This window comes from Leucoraja erinacea, chromosome 21 (assembly GCF_028641065.1).
Source record: "Leucoraja erinacea ecotype New England chromosome 21, Leri_hhj_1, whole genome shotgun sequence".
NCBI lineage: Eukaryota > Metazoa > Chordata > Chondrichthyes > Rajiformes > Rajidae > Leucoraja > Leucoraja erinaceus.
In genome coordinates, this window is record NC_073397.1 from 26,499,068 (window position 1) to 26,523,217 (window position 24,150).

The 24,150-nt window shown below is 40.4% G+C and overlaps 1 protein-coding gene across 4 annotated transcripts in view; it reads left to right on the plus strand.

Moving 5' to 3' along the window:
- The window catches only part of LOC129707424 (teashirt homolog 2), a 422,262-nt gene that overhangs the window by 206,046 nt on the left and 192,066 nt on the right, over nucleotides 1–24,150 (plus strand). The window lies entirely within an intron of this gene.

Consider the following 24,150-nt stretch of genomic DNA (forward strand, 5'->3'; position numbering starts at 1 on the left):
TTTTTGTCATTTTTACTATATGTAGGACTGCAAGGCAACAACATTTTGTGCAAGGTCTGAATGACAATAAAGGCTACTTTGACTTTGACTTTGTTGGGCAAGATGCAATTTCTGCCCTGTCCCATAGGTTTGTCAGGTTTTCTGTGTCATTGAGAAGATTCTTACATAATGATTAGCCTCTAATCCACTTGATTAATACCAACAAATGATCTGTGTCCTCTTTAAATTGTGCACATATAGATTGGATTACCATATCCCTGTATGAGATTAATGCATAAAGTGCAGGACCAGTGTTGCATCCAGTACAGACGGTGCAGTACAGGTGATTTCTGGTGACGGTGCAGTACGGGTCCCTGCTGGGAGACCGCTTTTCGGGGCTTCCGCAACGGCGACTTCACCCGCCCGAGTTGCGGGGTTGAAGAGTACCTGGAGCGGGGCCTTACATCATCGCCCGGCGCGGCTTGGAATGGCTGTGGGACTTTGCTAGCGCCCGCCGGGGGCTCCAACAAGACCTGGAGCGCGGCCTTGCATCACTCGGCGCGGCGTTAATGGCCGCGGGACAATTACCATCGCCCGCCGGGGGCTTTGACTCTGACATCGGGAGGGGAATGGGGAGTGCAGGGAAGAGATAAGTGTTTGCCTTCCATCACAATGAGGAGGAAATGCGCTGTGATGGATGTTTGTGTAAATTGTGTTGTGTCTTGGGTCTTTCTTGTGTGTATGACTGCAGAAACAACATTTCGTTTGAACCTCAATGGGGTTCAAATGACAAATAAATTGTATTGTATTGTATTGAATGGTGCAGTAAATGCACAATATCACCCGACTTGGCCAATTATGCTTGCATTGCATTGCCTTGATCATTTGACACAAATGCAGCTGGAAGCATGACCATTAATGCTATTATTTCACTTTCTGTTCTTCATTTTTGTTGTAAATTTCCAAAATACTTTGTGTGTGTGTGTGTGTGGGGGGAAAGAGAACACAAATTGGCTAAATTTGTTCCTTGGAAGGAACTGGAGAATTGCAACCTTCGGCAGTTGGTGGCTGGTTAGTGGCATTAAAGTGATTAGTGACCGTAACAGTTACCAATGAGCAAAGGAAACATTGGCATTGATGGCTTATGCTGTGGCTTCTCTTTCTCAGAACGTCCTGCAATCTCAGAAGTGTGCACAATTTATTTATAGCCGGAACGGAGCACCAGTGGTGTACAAGACGTTCTAAATGCAGATTGGCTGCTGTATCAGGATTTTTGTATTTTTTGACACCCCTGTGTATTATCATAATTGACTTCTGGACATGATATTGTGTTAAAATGAGGTGCATTTGTTTAAAGCCCTGGAGTCCCTTTCTTCGATTTTACCAAGTTTCAGCTTCATTGTCTGGGTCACATGACCTCTTCACCAGGCCTGTCCAAAGTTATAAAAGCTGAGTGACAGGGAATGGAGATTCAGTGACAGACCAAATATATGAAAGAAATCAGACTGCCAGTTGCCCATTAGAGTGGCTGCTGTACACGGCGGCCTCATCATGTTTGCTTTCAAACTACACTGAGCACCTAAATCAGCAGAGTGAATGCAGATGGAAGTGGACAGTCGAGCTGCAAATGGCTGCAACAATGTCATCAAACTTTTTCATTCAACTGCAGGAAAGCTTATTATCACCATTGTGTTGCGTGTTTAACTGTTTCAGTGAAGCAATCCAGCCTTTGAGCTACGAGAGAAGATGATTCCTGAATTGTAACACCGATGGGAGGGTTTTACTACTAAAAAACAAAACTTTGGTGGGAATAAAAGTACAAAGTGCAAGCAGATCTGGCAGGAACTTCAGAACAATAATAAAACCTGGACATGTGAAGACCTTTTTGTAATATTGCAAAACATCCCATGGTTCTTCACAGGAGTGTAGTTAAATACGATTTGCCACTAAGTAATAATAATAATAATAATAATAATAATAATAATACATTTTATTTATGGGCGCCTTTCAAGACTCTCAAGGACACCTTACAAAATTTAATAAACAGAATAACAAAACATGTAAGCGGAATGAAACAAAACAAAAAAAAAAAAAAAAAAGTAACATAAGGATATTCGGGCAGATAACTAAAAACCTGGTTAAAGAGAAATCTTCTAAGGAACATTTTTATAAAAGAAAAGCGATGTAGACAGGATAGAAATTCAACAAAGCAGTGAAGTTTACAGAAGGAATTGCCAAAGCTTAGGGTCTTGGTCAGTGAAATCATTGCACATTGAATTCTGGGATGATTAACAAACCAGATTACCCAAGTGCACATATCAGGAAGGTGACAATGCTGGAAGAGTTTACTAAGGTAGAATGAGGAAAAGAGTTAAAAGCAAATGTGAATAACAAATTAGGTAGCAACCACCTAGATCCATTGTGGATCGGTGTGTGCATATCAGTTGCGGATAAATGGGATTAGAGAAATGGGAAACTTGCATTGGTAAACATTTACCGATGCATGAAGAGTGAAGACAGACTGAGCAATATGGAAAAGGTAAGTCTAGACATTGTAAAGGCTTCTCCAAACTGGAGCGCAATTTGGTTCAAATTTGTTTTCTTAGGATATTGCTGAGGGCATTGGAGTTAGGGTTATGGTTGTGATAAAAGGAAAGGGGCAAAAAATAGTTTTTTTATAACTATTGGAGGTAATCGTACGTGAGCGTGAAGAGAAACCACAGTTTTTAAAGCTTTTTGTTTCCCATTTGCAAGCATTGGCAAAATTGATGGTGCAATTTAAGTGAACTGTTGAGAATTACACTGAAGGACACAAAGTACTGGAGTAACTCAGCAGGTCAGGCAGCATATCTGGGGAACATGGATGGGTGACGTTTTGGATTAGGACCCAGATTTAGGCCGATTGTGTTGATTTACACTGAAATGGTTTGTGGCTTAAGCAGTACAGTTGCTCCGTGCTGCATTAGAGGTACCTAAGAAAGGATTGGAGAGCTTAGGGTCTCCCATGCAAAAATATATATTCAATTAACGATCTGGTTTATTGCTGTGACTACACTGACGGCATCAGTTTCTTCTTGACACCGCAGCAAAGGTGAATATGAGGTATTTCTCATCACAAAGGAGCAGGTTTGTTCCCTGTATTGTGCTAGTGTCCTCTCGCGGCCCATGTTACTTTTTCAGTGCATATCCATGGTTTATTGTCGCAGAAGCAATGCATGAGGATTGCCATTTCACATGTGTATTTTAAGTCCATGAGAGCTTGTGATCAGAAGTTTCAATGTGTCCAGTAAGGTCTTGATAGTACAGGTGCACAACCTTTTATCCAAAAGCCTTGGGACCAGACACTTCTCTGATTTCGGAATTTTTCGGATTTCCGAATGGAAGATTTTTAGCTTAGATTAGGTAGGTAGCGCGGGCGGCTTGAAAAGTCTGGAGCGGCTGCCTCCTCCCCGGAGACCGTGGAATCGCCCGCAGCCCCAGCTCCGCGATGTTGGGAGTCGGCGGCGTCGCAGCGCTGGGATACCAGCGGGGAGGGGGCAATGCCTTACCGGGTCGCCGTGCGGTAAGCTCCGGAGCGCTGTGGCCGCCGACACACAACATCGCGGAGCTGGGGATGCGAGCGTCCGGCCGCGGGCCGCGGGCCGCACTGGATTTGGAGCGCCGCGCAGTCAAGGGTAGAGTTGCCGGGGTCAGAGCTACAACCGGCGCCGTCCGCGGCCGGACGCCCGCAGCCTCAGCTCCGTGATGTTGGGAGTCGGTGGCCACAGCGCTCTGGAGCTTACTGCATGGCGACCCGGTAAGGCATTGCCCGCTCCCCGCGTCTCCGACCAGGTAGGGGACTAAGAATTAAAGGTCCCCCCCCCCCCCCTCACATAAAATCCCTCCAAACTAACTGACTAACATTTAAGCAATGATTTACAGATGTTTAAGTGTCTCGCCGGTCTCCGGGGAGGAGGCAGCCGCTACAGTAGTACAGACCTGGGTTGACCGTGGGTCGTTTCGGGTCAAGTTTGGCGCCAAACACGAGCTTTGGTGTGCAGACGACATCCTGGAAAAAATGTCCGGATTTCGGAGCTTTTCGGTTTCCGGAACTCCGGATAAAAGGTTGTGCACCTGTATACCATGATTGATTTTGCAACTCAATTTAATCCCGTAATGAAGAAACAAAAACAAGCTCTGCATTTGAATTCCTAGGTGAGAATTTTACCTTTGATTGCGACAAACAAGTCTAAATCATAGTTCAATTGCTTGTAAAATATTTTAAATAAACTAACAACTTTAAAATAAAAATTAAACTTTAAAATTGCATTCTAAATGCAATTCATGTTTGCACTGGAGAGCTTTTCATTGAGAGTCTGTTCCATTAGATGTTTGAAATTGTGCTTTGTGCAAGGCATTTGAAGAGCAAGGTTGCAAGGATGTCGCTTGCGTTTGATAATGTCTTGTGCTTGAATCCATTGATCTAACTGTGACGATTTAAAATTCTAATGTACTTATAATTGTCCTTAAATCTCTTTACTTGTCATAATCAATACAATTTTTAATCTGGGAGTTCTTCTATAAATACAATTGCAGTAAACTACTGCAATTGAGCAAAAATCAAATAACTGATACCACTGAAAGGCGCCAAGCAGCAGATATACTCGAGTTTGGCAAGCTGCCAGGTTGAAACCCAATCATTTCTTTCAGAGCTGGTCTAGTAATTCCCAAAATACCTGCCCTCGCAGTTGACAAAGGCTCCTGTGCTCTACCAGTAATAATATTATAGTTGTATCCTGTATTTAGTTGGTTTATATTATCTATACAAAGTAAAGAAGAATTTCACATCCACTATATTTGAGTTATTCTAGCTTTTTGTGTCTATCTTCGGTTTAAACCAGTATCTGCCGTTCCTTCCTACACTGTTGATTGTTTGGCTGATTTCATTAATTTGGAATCAAGGTTTTTTGTTTTTAATTGCTTACCTCATTGCAAAGTCAGATTCAGCATGAGCTTTGTGCTCCAGAGTTTTCTTTATTAACCTTGTTGTAAAAATAAGTTATGAAGGAATTACCATTGGTTTGAGCTGAACACCATTTTGTAATTGCAACAGTCACATCTTTGGGTATTGCTCGACTGAAAATACAGCCTCTTAGTACTTTAGTGTGACATCCAAATCCTTATTTTTCTCCAGTATTGACTCCCTTTTATCATATTACTTTATATGGTGTTTCACATTGATTCATATTTCCTCATGCCAAACGTGCTCAATGATTAACATCCATGTTTCAATATTTTTACAATTTGTGTGGTGAGCACATAATTAATCAACTGTTCATTTATCCTTTCCTTATGTCCGATTCGCATTCTATAGTTACCCTGGTCAATAGTTACTGGTTCGGACATCCAATCCTCATCCCTTGTATACTTGTGCACCCAGTCAATACAGCAACTAATGCAACTAATTGACTAACTGCTAGCCTCATTTTGGGCCACCTCATTGTGACTAACTGTCTAGTCTGGTGTGTAACTCTGCACTTGTTGCTGTCTCCTACCATTAACAACCTCTTAACTCTTTGATTGTTTACTCAATATATTTGTATCGGATGCACAATGCGACTTTGTCTCCATGTTCCTATGATGGTGCATCAGCACCAGAGTCTGAACAACAATATGTGATGAGTGTTTAATTGAGGTGATGCAGAATTAATGAAAAGGGGCATTTTGTTTGATCCACAGTTTTAAGACAGTTTGGTGATGCAGTTTTCTCCCTTGTCTTTGATTTGGCCCAACTTTAGTTTGTCCTTTCTGCAACACACATAAACACAGTGGCCAAAGTAGCATTGTGCCTCCGTGGATAGACCCACAGATCCAAGAAGTCATTTTTGGAAGGCATCAATCCATATTTGATGTTACTGATATCTCTTCATCATTAATCAGATGCTGTAGGCACTTGCCATGCTTGTTGTTTATTAACCCCATTCCAGAATCTTCAATCACACAAATCATTACCTCCTAGCACTGTCTCTGAAGATGGCTTCTACTCTAACTGTAAGTTCCCATTAAAAAACTCCCATTAGCAAGAATGGCACCAATACCACTGGAATGGTCCTGATCATCATCCTATCCAATCAGAATGCCATTCCCATTTAGCAAGGTCTATCTCAACTAATGTTCTCATTCCAAATGAACCATTAATGTAATTACAGTTTATGGATATGGGAAACGATAGTCTTATTGTCCATTATCTTGGCTTTTTAGTTAATAACCAATACAAACTCTGAATACACGCTGGATTTGATGACTCTTGAAGGATTATGGTTTCCATTAGCTTAATCTTTCATTCATTGCATCCTTCCAATCTCCGCCACCAACATAGATAGACATTCTGAAGAAGTATCCTGACCCGAAACGTCACCCATTCCTTCTATTCAGAGATGCTGCCTGCCCCGCTGAGTTACTCCAGCATTTTGTGTCTATCCGCTACCAACATGCCAGTTGACTTGTCACCTTGTCATGTTCTAATGACGCCACAGGTTGTCACCCCCTGGTTGATCATTTTTTGCCAACAATTCAATACCTCTCATAGTGTATTTCTACATGTTATCTAAATAAATAGTTTCCTTCTGACATCTTGCCATTCTGTTCCTACCCATTTCTGCCAAATCTTATGCTCTTTATTACTTAGCTTCTCTGACACCTTTCTCTGCTCTTGTTTTGTTTCTAATTTTATAACAGCAATTCCTTTTACTAATTTAACATGAATTAATTGTAAATAGCTCCCTTGGCATTATTGTGTTGACCTATCCAAGCTCATTTTTATGGCCCCCTTGCAGAAAATCTGTTCAAGCTCATGTAAAGGGCAGTATGGCGGCGGAGCAGTAGAGCTGCTGCCCTGCAGCGCGTACCGTGCTAGAGATCTGGTTTTGATCCCGACTATGGGTAAAGTCTGTACGGAATTTGTACATTCTCCACGTGACCGCGTAGGTTTTCGTTGATTCCCTCCCACACTCCAAAGATGTACAGGTTTGTAGGTTTAGTATTTAGGATTGTCATGTGTATGGAGATGCAGTGAAAAGCTTTGATTTACATACTTTCCAATCAGATCAGATAATACTATACACACATACAAGCAACTCAAACTCAAGTCCAGCTGGGGAAGATACAGGGTGCAGAATATAGTTCTCTCCAATGAAACGCATTAGTACCCTAGACAAAGTCCAATGTCCTCAATGATGTTGAGGTGAATTGGGCAGTGCCCTAGCTTAAGGAAGATTATTCAGCATCCTGATAACAGAGGGGACAAAGCTGTTTCTCAGTCTGGTGTTTATCAGGCTGTTTCTCAGTCTTTCAAGCTTCTGTACCTTTTGCCGAACAGAAACCGGGAGAAGAAAAAAGGGACAAGTGTAGGTGGAGTCAATGGTGGGAAGTTTGGTCCATGTGATGGACACTGGGCTACATTTCCTACTCTTTGCAATTTCTTTTGGTCTTGGGCAGAACAGTTCTCAAACCAAGTTGAGAAGCAACATTTTGTAGAAATAAAGAAGATGAAAAGTAACTCCTAAATGTAACTAGTGCCCGGAATCTTAGTTCCCTTTCTTTTGTTTAGTTTATTTTAGTCTAGAGATACAACGCAGAAACAGGCCTCTCAGCCCACCAAGCCCGCGCCGCCCAGCGATCCCCGTACACTAGTACTATCCTACACACTAGGGACAATTTGCAGTTCTTACTGGAGCCAATTAACCAATAAACCTCGTACTTCTTTGGAATGTGGGAGGAAACCAGAGCTCCTGGAGAAAACTCACACAGTCACAGGGAGTAAATACAAACCCCGTACAGACAGCATCCATAGTCAGGATCAAACCCTGGTCTCCGATGCTGTAAGGCAGCAACTCTACCAATGTGCCGCAGTGTGTATTGTTCCATATGGCAGACCTATCTGTTTATGAAGGCTTCAAGTGCTCTATTCAATTTTAACAAGACAAATTGAGAAATGCTTCAAGTAATGCATTTAATGCTTTTAAACTCAAAATGTCTATTACGACACTTACAAAAAAAACATAAGATATGTGTATTTTAAATTAAATTGCATATTTAGCTACAAAGATGAAAGATGTAATAGTCTATGGGTTGTAATGCTTGGATTTGTTCCAGCTTTCTATGTTTGCACTTTGCACGATGAGCCCAACATGGACATTCTACCTCATCTGTGACCGTCTTGTGAGGTCTTTCAGAGGCTTTTTGTCACATAATCCAGCGCTTGCAAGGTTACCAGTAATGTATGGTAATAAAATGCAGAGCCCAGAAACTACTGTTCATGTTATTGGTAGACAGATATTTAATATGCATATATATCATTTTGTACACCTTTTAACACAGGTATTAAGTATTTAATAGAAGCAAGTTAACATCAGTAGTTAAAAGATGGGAAAGAGGAATAAGAGTTCACAGATTGTAATGTTCAGTGTGAACTGATGTGTAAAACTGTATTGGAATACTAACTTCTCTGGAAAAGGATTTGGCCATGGATCCAGACTTCTGGCCAACCTTATTTTTAAGCCAGTCGGATGTAGCAGCTCAGACTGATCAATCACAAGCACATTGACATTGTTATTGTCGACATAACCAAAATACTTGTGTGGCACGGTGGTGCAGTGGTTGAGATGCTGCCTTGAAGCACTTACAGCGCCAGAGACCCGGGTTCAACCCGACTACGGGTGCTGTCTGTTTGGAGTTTGTACGTTCTCCCTGTGACCACATGGGTTTATTCTGGGGTCTTTGGTTTCCCCCCCACACTCCAAAGACGTACAGGTTTGTAGTTTAATTGGCTTGGTATAAATGTTAATTATCCCTGGTGTGTATGGGGTGGTGCTAATGTGCGGGATCGCTGGTCGGTCCGGACTCAATGGGCTGAAGAGCCTGTTTCTGCGCTGTATCTCTCAGCTCTTTTACTCTGCCTCAAAAAATAGCATTAGTAAGTTGTTTTGGCGAGCAGATCAGGCTGTTAAAACTAATGCGATCGTCAGTTTAGAGGCATGTAATTATAAATTGCTATCACATTCATAGAACAAGAATGATACATCAGAGGTGATCAATGCCCTTCAAAACTAGGGATAATCTCGCCACAAAGATAATAAAAGTTTCCAAAACGCATAAACATGCCTTGGATTTTATAATGCTAAAACTATGTTCTGAAAGAAGTAAAATACATAAATTCAAGAGAGCACACTTGCATGCCAGATCTGCAATGATTATATGACTTGCTAAAACAATGTGCCTTAATGCAGGTTATATCTCTTAATGCATTCACAAGGTTATCTGTTTACAACAAGTATGTACATTGTAGCCTCTGTCAATTGAATCCTATGTAAACGATGTGTTTGTATGTTAGTTTCTTCCAATGATCGCTTGTCAGTCTGTGGCTGTCCCTCTTGCACTTAAAAATGCCTCGTCCATTGTAGAACTTCTCCCATTTTCATTTCCATTGAAAGCAGACAGATTCAATACTGAGCTGCCAATGGGCAAAGCAAGTTAAATGCCTGGAAGCATCTTGAAAATCAGCGGTTCATTCGGTGGAGCATCTCTTTAGTTTGTCAAGGAAAATAGACTTTTCCTTCTCATACGGACTGTTCTGGGTGACTTAAGGGGCTGTCCCACAGGCGACCTAATTGGTGAGTTTAGAAGAGTTTAAAAAACTAACATGTTGTGTAGAAGACCTCCTTCGACCTCCTTCGACTATGTTGAAGCACAGCTTCGACTATCTACGACTAACTACAACTAACTTCAGGAAAATTGGACCCCGAATAGTGGAGAGTGAAGACGACCTCCTTCGATCTCCTTTGACCTCCCTTCGACTATGATGAAGACTATCTACAACTACCTTCGACTACCCTCGATTACCTACGACTAACATGCCGACCTACTACGATCTACTAAACCTACGAGTAAAAAAAGTATCGATTTTTTTCCATGACAAGCTTTTTTTACTTGCGGGCATTTTTTAACATATTGAAAAAAACGCCGCGACCTAGCTGAGGCCTTGAGTACGCGGAGACCATTCTCGAGAATGAAGGAGAGTTACGAAGACTTCCTATGACCTCGTGTTGACCATGCTGCAAGTATGAGTCGAGGGCAAACTCGCCAGAACTCGCGGATTAGGTCGCCCAAGTGGGACAGGCCCTTTACATTTTTTTCGTGGCGACTCGAGAAACTGCAGATGCTGCTTTATAAAAAAGACACCAAAGACACGGGCAGCGTCTCTGGAGAACGCTGGAGACATTTTAGATCGGGACTCTCCTTCAGGCTAATTGTAGTGGGGATGATACATGTGGAGGGGGAGAGAGAGGGTTGATTGGCGGATGGATGGACAAAGGCCAAAGATGAAAAGACAAAAATTGTGAGATAAGGAGATAAGAATATAAGATGTGCTAATTGTGAAGCCAGTGGAAAGAATAGAGCTGGATGGGGCTGGGGGGAGTTGGAAGGGTGGCAATGGGTGCAAATCAAGGTGGGGCACAGGGAAGCGGGCGGGGGACAGCACCTCATATTTCACTTGGATAGTTTACAGCCCAAAGGTATGTACATTAAATTCTCTAATTTGACTAACTAATCTCTATAAATGAACTACTCTTTCTCCCCCCTGCCCTCCCCCCCCCCCCCCCCTCCTCCTCCTCCCTGTGCCCCATTGGGATTTGCACCCATTTCTCCCCCCCCCCCCCCCCCATCACCTTTCACCTGTATTTCTTCATCTGGCATCACAACATGTACCTCGTATATCCTTATCTCCTTATCACACACATTTGTTCTCATGCCTGGCTTTTGTCAATCAACCTCCTTCTTCCTCACCTGTATCCACCTATCACTTGTCAGGTTTTGTCCTGCCCCCAACTTTCTTTCAGCTCTACCCCTCACTGCAATCAGTCTGAAGAAAGGCCCCAACCCAAAATGTCCGGCCTGAGCCATTGAGTTACTCCCGCACGATGTGTACAATTTCTCATGCTCTTTTCTATTAATTTACTTGGATTCAGTTTTTTTAATCTAACGAACCTGTGTATTTGCAGTCATTACTCTAACAATGGGATAACGTTATTGTATTTATAAAGTGAAAAATATAATGAAAACACGACAAAATTACTAATTAATGTAGATACCTTGAATTTTCTGTCTTAAAACTTATAGTTGTAGATAAATACCCTAACAAAGTCATAGAACCTTATTGCATAAAAGGAAGTCATTTGGCATATTGTGTTTACAGCCTTTCCCTCAAAGACCTATTCACTTAGTTCCATTCCTTTAAACTCTCTTATATTGTTTATATTTCAAGTATTTATCCATTTTCTTTATAAACAAGATAATGATATTTTGTTTCCACCGCAGTATTTCATACAATGTTCTTTCTCTGGTCCATTAACTGTCCAGAGAAAATGTAGCCAACCTCTCCTGTTCTCCTGTTGTGATGTTGAAATAAGTTAAATATTTCTCCTCAATTTCACCCAACTTTCGATGATGGGGTATTAAAGCCAGAATCTACAGCTTACAATTGTTTTTATTTTTTAACACACATGAAAAAAATCTTGATATTTCATATGTAATATAATTAGCATGTAAAATAGGAAAATATGGGTATGAAATGTGGTTGTGTAAAATCTGATAACATATTAAAATTGTATTGTGAAATATTGATATTCCAGCTCTTTACCTGTGTGGAATATTGAAAGAATACAGTCACTTGCATCAATATAATTGGGTGGAACCAAAGTTACATTCCATACCAATGTAGCACTGATTGCTATTGGAATTACTCCATAAAATCATTCAACATATTTTCTTGACATATATTGGACAGCTGATTTGATTTACTTTGAAAGCTAGTTCACTTTGATAATTATCTAATGCAATTTCTCATTGTTGTATTAAATAATTGAAGAAGGATTTTGATATGGTGTTACGAAGCTCCATTAAAATAACTCAAAATTCTCTTTCTACTTGCTAACAAAGCATTTTTATATCAAGAATATATATGTGTAAACCTACACATACTTATTCAATGAGCATTATTTTCCAGCAGAAACAATGGTGGGGTTATTGGTGTTACAATGTTGAAGCATATATTAAACGGTGAGTTATATCAACTGCATTAGCACAATAAAAATCCCAGATGAGGAGGGTACTACTGAAGTTCCTGCTCCTTGAGTGCAGAATTCAACCAACATGGTATCTCGAAGAAAGGATTAGCGTTCAAATATACAGAATGACACAAGGTTTGCTACAGTCTTGTTATGAAGAGCCATGAAACTCATTTGAAAAGATAACGACTTGTCAACTCCAGTATAGGTAGTTTTCTCACAGTGCAATGTCTACATTTTTGAAAACTTAAGCTGCAGATCATTGCAATTGAATGTTTGCAAGACTAAAATCTAACTCCTCTGAATGTTATTTACTGTTAGAACGAACAAATATCGGAAATTACATGAATGTAAATTGAAATACTCAATTTAATCTTCTCCTTCTCTCTATGTTGCTTTCTATAGTTAATTTCATATTGAATTAAACTTTCTAACTTACACTTCCTGATTAAAATTTTGAGTTCATTGATAATTATTTAATCCAATTACTTAATGAATATCTGATCATTTTTCCTGTCTGTAGTGGACCAACCTTTCTTGAAAAGGGATAATGGAACTTGTAGTTGTTGAAAAGTGAAAATCTGCAGGTGCTGGTAATCTGAAATAAGATCAGAGAATACTGAAAATACTCAGCAAGTCAAGCAGTAGCCACTGGAAGACAACTAATGAAGGGTCATGTAGCAGAAAAATTAACCAGCAGATTGTTGTAATTTTTGCAATGTCCTTTTGATATTTCCTCCAACATGTACCTCGGTCTTCAGCCACCTTGATTTGTGCCATGTGATAGCAAGAAATGACTGGAAATGACTGAGGGTAATGGATACTAAAACTGATGCCGGACCAGACAATATCCCCACTGCTGTATCATAGCAGTATAATTACGCTGGAAGTGTCATCAAGGAACAGTTGCCTCAGAGAGTGGTGGAGGCAGGTTCTCTTGATGCTTTCAAGAGAGAGCAAGATAGGGCTCTTAAAAGTAGAGGAGTCAGGGGATATGGGGAGAAGGCAGGAACGGGGTACTGAGTGGGGATGATCACCCATGGTCACATTGAATGGCGGTGCTGGCTCGAAGGGCCAAATGGCCTACTCCTGCACCTATTGTCTATTGTCACTTATGCTGAACCATCTAAATACTGACAATACTGACATCTACAGAAAAATGTGGAAAATTTACCAAATGTTTCCACAGACGGGCAAAGGTAATGTGGGGAATTACTGCCCCACCGGCCTACTCACCGGCCTACCCACCGGCCTACTCACCGGTCTACCCTCTGTCATCACCAAAGGAACGGATCATGGCACCAATAATGCTTTTAACTCACAATTACTTGTTAATAGTAAATGTTTACCAATGCTCAGTGTGGATTTCACCAGGTGCACTCAATACAGATTGCAATCATGCAAATGTCATTGCGCTGAAATCCAGAGGTGAGGGGAGAGCGACTGCTGCAGAATTCTAACACGCATTTGAACAAGTGCATCCTCAGAGATCCTTGATAAAGTTGAGGTCAACAGGCATCAGAGAGAAAACTCTCCAATGTGTAGTCATAACCACCACGTGATTGTCATAGATCAACTGTCCCTGCCCCAGGACATCTCTGCAGGAGACCCTCAGGGCAGTATCTGAGACCCACCAATGATGATGTCTCATCAGTCACTTTCCTTCTATTGTAAGGTTAGAGGTGTGGATGTTTGCTGATGACCAATGCTATTTACAGCTCCTCAGGAACCAAATAACTCCTGCATGCATATGAGATTGAGAGAGAATTGCAATTACTGGAGCATTCTAGGAATCACAATTAACTTGAAATTAATAGGACCATCTTCATGGATACTTTGACTATAAAACCAGCTCAGAGGCCAGGTATTATGCAATGAGTGACCCTGCTGTATCTACAGCCACTTGCACCTGAAAGTCTATGGTGGCTTAGAGAACTCAGGTTTGTAATAACTGCTGGCCCTTCTAGTAACGCTTACATTACATAAATAAATACAAAATAAAACTGAGTCTTTAGTATATTCATATATACTGTCCATGTTATACCCCTGCCTTTTTATATGTGAGCAGCCAAAAAACTAAGAATCTATTTTTGCCCTTAATAATTTAACATTAAATTAATATCACTAAAGATGCAAAAGGAAATCTATCAACATACAAATTAGAAACAGGTGCCAGGCATTCGGTCCCTCATGCCTACTCAGTTATTCAATAAAATTGTAGCTGGTCTGATTTTAACCTCAAACCCGCATTGCTACCTCCTGCCTTTCACCCTTTTGCTTAACAATTATCCATTTACCACTACCTTATAAATATTCACCCCCTTTAGGGATGAGAATTCCAAAGAGTCTTATTCTCCTGAGTGAAAATAAAGCAACTCATTGCTATCTTAAACGAGTGACCTTATTTTTAAGTAGTGACACCTAGTTCTACAAGAGGAAGCAATTCATCCACATCCACCCCGACAAGACCCTTCAGGATTTTGTGCAAGAAAGAACTGCAGATGCTGGTTTACACTGAAGATGGACACAAAATGCTGGAGTAGCTCAACGGGTCAGGCAGCATCTCTGGATCAGCCTGATAAACGGTCTCAACCCGAAACGTCACCTATTCATTTTCTACAGAGATGCTGCTTGTCCCCCTTTCAAGATTTTGTACTTTTTGAGTCATTTGTCACTATTAGTAATATCAAAATAAATATTACATTTCTGATCTTCTTGGCATGGAGTACCTTTGGATGCAGCGGGCTTACACATTTATTCTACTCTATATCTTTCAGCCACTGTATGTGGCAAGTGGAAGTCAAGAAAAATAGAACTGTTTTCATATTAATGAAACCTATTACAGCTTTCCACTGCCTTACTCAAAATGGAAGATAACTACTAATACAAAGAAGAAATATTTCAGAGAAACAAAATTGTTTGTGCATTTGAGATAGCAGAGATTAATTCCATTCACCTAACGTCCTATGTCAGTGAATTTCAAGTATGCAGGAATAGATTTTGAAAATAAAATTTCTGCAAAATGTTTACTTATTTTGTGATTGTTCTGCTGAATTGTATAACTTGCTGCATTCTCTGGTGTCCTTCCAGGTTATTAACTGCAGTAAAGGACTTAGCACTTATATAGGTTGCCACTAAGTATGGCATCAATTTCAATATGTGTTAATGTTTAATATTGACTATTGGTCATTTAATACCTCTTCCTCAGCAGTCTGCAATGGTTCAACTTTATCTCTATATAACCTATTGATAAAAGTGAAAAAAAACCTCCAGAATGTGAGGCCAGCAGGTTAAGTCTCTAAGAGTTTTATCATTCTGTCAAACCAGTCAAGTCCTATGCTTTTGATGTGAGGCATATATATATTTCATGGCCCAATCACAATTTCACATGTTCAAAGCATATCACAAATTCCTACAAAGTGCTATCTGGCTTTTTTTTTAAATATCCATGTAAAGGTAAGTGTTCAGGATTTGTAGAAATGTGTCCCACCCCTTCACTGTGACCAAGTTCAATGGATCAGAAAGGGTTCATTGAAAATCCACTCGAGCACAGCACAGCAACAATATAACCGTAGAATGTAAGTTTTATCACTGGGCCTTCATGGAAGTAAGGGTTGTAATAACAGTCAATGATTATTCAATAACTTGCATCCATAAAGAAACATGTACAATGTCAAAAGATATCCAAATGTGCTCAGTAACTGCAAAAGGAAGAAATGAGAATAAAGCCAATCCTTAGAAAAATATTTGGAACAGGATTTGGTCACATGCTCCGGCTCCCATTTCCTCATTAAGTACATGCATTAAATTTTAGATATATAATCCCCCCATTTAAAAGATGGATTCAGAATTGTTTAGAAAGGTTTTAAGCTTTTGGCTGTTGATATTGCCATTGCAATTTCTGCTGAATAGACTGGACAAGGCTTTAATTTTTCACTCATTTTGGTTGTGTTAGGGGGTGTAATATCATCATCATAACGTTGCTACAGGCAAAAGCAAAATTGTATTTCTTTAATGAACTACAACTTAATTGGAAATGAACAAATAATGTATACCAGCTGCCCATCCAAAGTTCCCAGTCACTTGACTGCCAGGTCCACTACAAAGACAGACACAAAATGCTGGAGTAACTCAGCGGGACAGGAGGAATGGGTGACGTATCACGGTGGAGCCCCTTCTTCAGAGTTACTACAACATTTTGTGTCTGTCTTTGGTTTAAACCAGCATCTGTAATTCCCTCATACACAAGTCTACTACATATGTGACTGGTCAGTGGTTAACGCATTTTAAGCACACCTGAAACAGTGCTTTAGTTAACACAGTGAAACATTTTGCCAGTTCAGGGTTTTATCAATGTTAAATAATATACTTTCTAAGAAGACCTACTGGAATATTTTTTCAGTTTTTACCATCAGCAAATCAAAAAAAGATTCAAACCCTAATTGTAGATGAAATAAACTCTAAAATATACAGGAATGTAACTATTACTCTGTCCCTACTTGATGAACTAAACAGCCCTGAACAATACAGGGGTGATTGTGAGATGTCTGACAAACCTACCCACATGTACTGTGCTGACATGGAAACTCCATGCTTCTTACATTTATTCTGATCCCCAAAATGAGAAAGAAAGCTGAGAAGCAGCACAACATGCAAGAGAGATTTTAAACAAACCTTTTGTTTGGGAAGAGAAAAGGAGGAAAAACAGGGAATGACAGTGAAGGTATGCAGGTTGCAGGTCTGTTGTATGCTTACATGGTTGAAGTGCATATTGCACGAGGTTAGGGTTTATTTTTAAGTATTCATTGTAATGTAATTAAATGCAATTGCAGTCATAAACTAATGTTTGAAAAGCTTTATTAATGATCGTAATGTAAAAATGACTCTTGTGTGAATAGAAAATGTAGAAATTTAATAGAAAATTATCTCTGCTGGGAAATTTCCCTGCACTGTGCAATCTTTTATTTTGACTAATCTTATTTAGGTTATTTTACGGGGGACAAAATTGGACTGGGGTAGTTTTGCGTGATTTGCCCGGTGCCCTGTTAATGCAGTGCTGGTCTCTCATTGTTGTGATTCCTGCAGCCATGAGCATTCTTCATGCTATTGATTTCCTGATGACCTAACCGCAGAGCTTAATTCCATCATTGGCTGGCATCAATTTCAGCACTGATTAAAGCCAACCCACTCCTTGAAGGGGAGATGCATTGTAGCTGAAACCAGTGGGGAAATCACTTTTAACACTTGTTGGAACTGATAGCAGAACATGAGTGAGCATGGATACCCAAATGGGTCTCCACTGTGATCGATATGCGCAGCAGCTGAGGTGGGCTGGCGGTTGAGGGAATGATTATAATGACTTAATCCCGACTCCTGGTTCATTGGATTGAATCAATCCACATATAAATGCATTGGTATTGTTCGTAAAGTGCCAGGTAGTGTTTATACCAAGCAGAATCAACAGTGTAATTGTTAGACTGTTGAGTATGATATAAACTTAGCTGTTACTGTTGTAATAGATTACTTCCAGTTCCATAAATCATTTCATGCTTAAAAGCAAAGAAAGAAATTGGAAGGGAGTAATTAATTTTCGAGACCTACTACATAATTGAGAACATGCTGTCAAATTTGTACGAGTTAATTTAATTTCTCCTTGACTCCCTAAGAATTGTATTGACATGTTTTTAAAAGAGCTTTCTACTACACCTGGCTGGGGGATCAACTTTTATGTACTTTAATTACTGAAAAGAAATCTCTAAAGAGAGCTATTATAGCCAGGATCCGATTTGACCTGACAAATGAATAAGAATTACCCCCAAAAAATCTTACGACAACAAGCTTTAATTGGGGATCTATTGGGAGATGTTTCAAAAAGAAAGATGAATTCTGCATAAAATCATTGCAGTTTGATTTTTTTTAAATTCAATTTGATTGCACAATGTCATTTTTATATTCACATAAAAATATGATAGCTGGTTTGGACTTACTGCCATCTTCTCCACTGATATTTATAGCTAACACTATGACGTTTATAGGGATAGCTGAGTTATATGATAATGCTACGTAGGCTTAATTTTTGATGTATTAAATGCAGGTCATTTTAATCTGATCCGGGAACTTTATAATGGTTTTACTCATTAAAAAATATTGTTAATGGAAGTGCTTGTTTATTGTTTAAACTCCCTGAATCATTTATAAGATCTGCATACTCAATGGGAAGATGTCGCCCATTCAAGAGAGGTTGTTTTGTTCTATAGAGGGCTTTGAATATACCTAGCAAAAATATGAATAGAGCAAAATCCTATAAGGTTTATTCTATACAAGGTATGAGCAGAGGTACTGTTTAAAAATAAACCTAACACATATTTGGCCCAAATTACAGATTGCTATGATTTGAACTTCCTTTGAGGTAATAAATCTAATTTGTACATCGAGCATGTGTGCAAATTAGTTGGAATAGTTGTGAAACAGCATCTATGGACACACCCACTCCCACCAAGAATGAGAATTACACTGGCTGGTATATAATGGCTTGTTGCAGGTTAGAGAGTGCACAGATTCTCATATGCAACAGTGGGGATCCTGGTGGAAGAGATAGGGCGACACAGTGGCACAGCAGTAGAGTTGCTGCCTCACAGCGCCAGAGAGCTAGGTTTGATACTGAATACGGGTGCTGTCTGGACGGAGTTTGTACATTCACCCTGTGATCATGTGGGTTTTCTCCGGATCCTCCCACACTCCCAATACGTACAGGTTTGCAGGTTAATTGGCAATTGACAGGTTAATCCACAAAGATTTTTGCTATCTCCCGAGCTCCTTGCATGTACAATTTCAGAGGACTTTACTTCTGATCTTTTGGTTGTGACCTCCAGCATTTCTGTTAAGAACTGTGGACGATGTGGTTTGGAATACTGGCATCCCAGACCTGCTATTTACAGGGCAGTTTAATCTTAGTGACTACTCGGGGAACAGGAGATAAACTCTCCATTTGCAATTGTAAACCCATCTTCAAACTCTCATCTTCTCCTTTATAATGAAACTCTTAGGTTGAGGAAGATTTATTTCCACTCTGACTTAGTGCATTCTGAGATGGCTGTTGAACCCAATGTGGGAACTGCAGGTTGTTCCAGGGACAGGGGATGCTTGACTGGGGCACATGGATAAGTGGTTTTTGAGATGGTCCACTCTTGCCATTGCCTATGTATGTGTGCTCCCAATGCAAGGCATCAAAGTTCCCAATACTACAGTGAATGACATTTCTTTCCTCTGAGTGGTCAAGAGGCAGGAAAATCAAGTCCAACAAGCCTTCTATCTTTTCCTTTGCATAGCTGCAAAGTCCTTCCAATGAAAGGGCTCGGCGTAGAATGTCTGTTTTTGGTGTCCTATGCCGGGCATATGAACAACATGGCCAGCACTGTATGTCGGGTCTCAAAGCTGAAATGTTAGCCGAGGAGTGGACACTGAAATTGGTTGCTAATCCATTCAGTGAATTTGTAGGATATTGCAGAAAGAACCATCATGGTATATTTTCAACCTGCTGTTGTTAGACCAAGTTCCAGAAGCATATAGGAGGGTAGGGATCATTGCTAACTGGTAGACCATGTGTTTTCTGCCAAGTCTGAGATGTTAATCTTTAAACACCTCTTCCCACAATCAACGAAAGACTGTGGTTTCCAAGATACGGCAAGAGGTCCATGTTTTCTAAAGTCCTGCCTTGAACCTTTACTGCCAGCAGGCAATGTGTTGCAGCAAGGGCAGTTTAATGAAGGACTCTTATCTTGTGAATGTTCAGTGTTACACTGGCAACTGTTGGATTTTGGGTACCTATAAAGGCCATCCACAATATTGAATGTTTCAATGCTGATTTTGGTGTCAGGGGATTTGTCAACTGCAGCCATAGTTGCAATTCATAGCTTGATACAGCAAGAAAATTAATCTTCCGACCCTTTAAATCTGCACTGACCATCAAACGCCCATCTACAATCATGGCTTTTAAGACAAATTCTTCTTACATTCTCAACAACTCATTTGCACTCTATGGATAATTTACAGTGGCTAATCAACTTACCATCTTCTCCATAGTTTCATGATCTTCTTTGTAGTTCTAATGTAAAACAAATAGAGTTTTGCAGATGATTTAGTAAAGAATGTAGTTTGAAAATCAAGCAAACACTCAAGTGTTTCTGCACTGCTGAATCATTTCTCATTACCTTATTTCCCTCAGTTAACCCAGTTCCTAGTTAGGAACTGTACACAACAGTAGCTCTAATACTGATACAATAGTAAATAATTTTGAATGATACTTAGTCGGAAATTAATAAGCCCTGTCATTTACTGGGCAAATAATACATGAAAGCAAAGATGTAGAGGGTTTTTTTGAGAAAGCGTAATGAAACATAGTAAAAATGGAAGAAAAGGCGACTCTAATCCCTGTGCTCTAAATTATGAATTTACCTTTTTTATACCAGAAAATTAATCATGGTTCAGAACTAAAATTTCTGAGGCAGTATCGCGTTTTACTGTTTTTCCAGAATATCTAGTAATTGAAAATGCAGAAGAATTGAATTTAATATATTCCATGTGTGTGCTCTCCAAATCTATTCTCTGTGGAGACTTGCAAACAAACACTAGACCACCATTCAGAGATTCAAATCCCCTTAATTCAAGACAGTTTTCTTTCCTGAGAGTCAATAGACTGTCCATACTGCATGGGACAGAGGAAATCGTAAAGATGATTATCCTTCACATTACCGCTACTATTCTTCATGAAGAAATGGCACTACATTGAGAGTCACTGCATATAACTTCTGAACAATGTATTGAGAAATGTTCTTCATGGTCCACAGTCTCCTTCACTTCACAACAGATGATGTCAATGCTGCAGACTGTTTTGACTGGAGCAAATCGTTTTCCCTTGTCAAGGCAAGGTGATGGCCAATGGTAAAAAAAACAATATAGAGGTCGATGAGGCATTGGAAGTTATTTTGTGGACATTGATCTGTCAAAGACATGAACTGAGATGTGGTGCAGAATATGTTTTATAGATTGTACTTTATCTCTGCATTTACATTTCCAATCAGTTCAAGGCAGGTAATTCTTTCTATGATTGCAAAGGCAGTTCAGACGTAAAGTCTGGATAAGTTTTATCTTCTGATGTTGGTCCAGGCAGCTCCACACTCTCGCTCCGCAGCATTTAGGAGAGAGATAAGGTCATCAAAATGCTCCAGCAGTTCTTTAGGCTTTCTAGAGATCTTGGTAAAGCAATCATACTCAGTGAGATCTCTGGTATGTTAAAACAAATGCAGCTGGAATTAAATACATTAGGTAGCTTCTTAAAAACATGTTGTGGAATTTAGCTTCTCAGGATGTGCTGCCTCCCCCTAGCTTCTGATTTTAATCTGCTTCTTTAAGCATTTCGGAAACTGGGAATTCTTAGTTATTCAAAGGAAAAATGGGCGAAATGTTGGGTTTTGATGAGAGATGGGTTATGATGGGAAGGTGTGTGTTTGCACCATTTATGGCTTGGAGATGCAGAGGTTATGGTACGAAGAGGAAATGGGATACAAAAAAGGGAAAGGAACACAAAATGCGGGAGTAACTCAATGGGTCAGGCACCATCTCTGGAAAAAATGGATCAGTGACATTTCGGGTCAGGTGCCTTCTTCAGACTGATGTGTAAGGAGAGGGGGGTGGGGGGGGGGGGGGGGGGGGGGACTTAAAGAGAGATAAAAACAGGAGAAATCAGGGCCAGCAACAGTTGACCTCAGGCAAGACGGTTGTCTGATAGGCCAATTGTGGGCTAGAGACAAGTGTGAGCCCAAGAGGGATAAATAGTTGTCAACTGTGGAGACTTTTACTGGAGGGTGAACAGGGAGCTGTTGATGGAAGTTACAAAAAAAGTAATATCCAACATTCATACTGCTAGGGTGTAGGCTACCCGTGAAATATGAGGTGCTGCTCCTCCAATTTGTATGTGGCCTCATTCTAGCAATGCAGGCGGTCCAGAACAGAAAGGTCATTATGGGAATGGGAAGGGGAGTTAAAGTGGTTGCCAACTGGAAGATCCAGTAGGCCTTGGCGGACCGAACTCATGCGTTCAGCAAAACGGTCTATGCTTGGTGTCACCAATGTACAGGAGCCCACATCGGGAACACCAAATGCAGTAGATGAAGTTAGAGGAGGTATGTGTGTATCTCTGTCTCACCTGGAAGGATTGCTGGGACCCCTGTAGGGAGTCAAGGGAGGAGGTATAAGTACAGGTGTTGCATCTCCTGTGGTTGTAGGGAAAATATCTGGGGAGGGGGTGGTTTGAGTGGGAAGGGATGTGTGAACCAAGGAGTTGCGGAGGAAGCAGTCTCTAAGCGAGGTGGAGATAGGAAGATATGATTAGTGGTGGGATCTCGTTGGAGGTGATGGAAATGTCAGAGGATGATATGTTGGATGCAGAGGCTGGTTGGGTGTCAGAAGACCAGAGGAACTCTGTCCTTGTTGTCTCTGGGGATAGAGGGAGTGAGTGTAGAACTCCGAGACACAGAAGAGACATGAGTGATGGAACCATCTATGGCAACTGGGAGGGAAACCAGGTTTTCTAAAGAATGAGGAAATCTTCGATGTATGGAAAGCCTCTTCTTGGGAGCAGCTGTGGCAGAGACAGAGGAATTGAGAGTCGGGGGTAGCATCTTTGCAAGAGGCAGGGTGGGAGGAGGTGTAGCCAAGATAGCTGTGGGGGTTAGTAGGTATGTCCACTAAGTCTAGTCCCTGGTAGACACAAAATGCTAGTAAAATACTCTGTGTAGGATCCACTCAGCGGGACAGGCAACATCTCTGGAGAGAAGTAATGGGTGACATTTCAGGTCGAGTCCCTTCTTCAGACTGGTCTCTTTGTTTAGTCCCTGTATTGTTTTATATTTTCTAATTTCCTTTGATAGGTTTGAGATACAATATTGCTCCTTTGACCCAAGAGGTAAGAATAGACCTCCCCTCCCCTCCCCACACTGGGGTCTACTCTCCAAATCCCAAACTTCTCATACGTGATGCTCATACTTTATCCTTTGGTCTTTTAACCTCACGGCTAAGGATTTCTTTGGTGCACAACTGAAAGTTTTGTCTATTTGGAATGTATCCAACTTCCAGTTAGCTGCTACTTCCCTCCATGTTTTGTGTGAGAGATGGACAGAGATACTACAGATGTGGTGCAGTGGTTAAAATCACTCTTGTTTCATTATACCCACGTTGGGATGGATAGTTCCTAACTTCATAGTGGACAACTATGTCCAATCTGAATATCAGAAGGAAAAGCTTCTCATACTTGTATAAAGTGCAGTCTTCTGAAAGGCTGCTCCTTGTGTACAGGAATTCATCATCATTGTTGATGAACTAGAATCGATGGATCGTGCACATGGCTGGAGAAAATTGATTTACTTACTGCTCCTCCGTAATGTTCCAGTTTAGTGTGTGTCCCAGTTAATTGCACTCAGCTGCAAGATTTGCCTGGCCTTAATAAATTCCCTTTATGGAATTCAAAAGAGAAACAATCCCTCAGTATGAAATGGCTAGTGTGAAAAACAGGTGTAATGTTATGCATAAGCATAAAAAAACATCTATAATAAACATAATTATACCAGGCATATCACACCAGTGTAGACAGAAGATCACTACTGGCACGAAGGTTAAAGCACATGATTGCACTTGTACAGCAATACCACTAATATGCCCACAGCTATACAGTACCTGTTCAGAGAATATTTGATGCAGATTCACGGTGATGATAGTGAATTTTTTTTTTTCTCCCATTGATGTCCCTCCTATTAATGAGGACAGAATTGACCAAACGTAAGCAGTGATATAATTTATTGCCTTCAATCGAACAAAACCGTTTCAGTGTTGTACTTTGTCGTTCTTTTAAATGCGCAATTAAAATGCTGGATGCGTCGCTATTTTAATGAGATTATGTTTGAATTGGTCTCATCTTCCATTTTGCAACCAAATCCATCATTGCGCGGTTTTAGGGATTAGGAAAGAGAAGACAACTGGCATGTAAAGTAATTGTACAGAAATTGGGAGATTG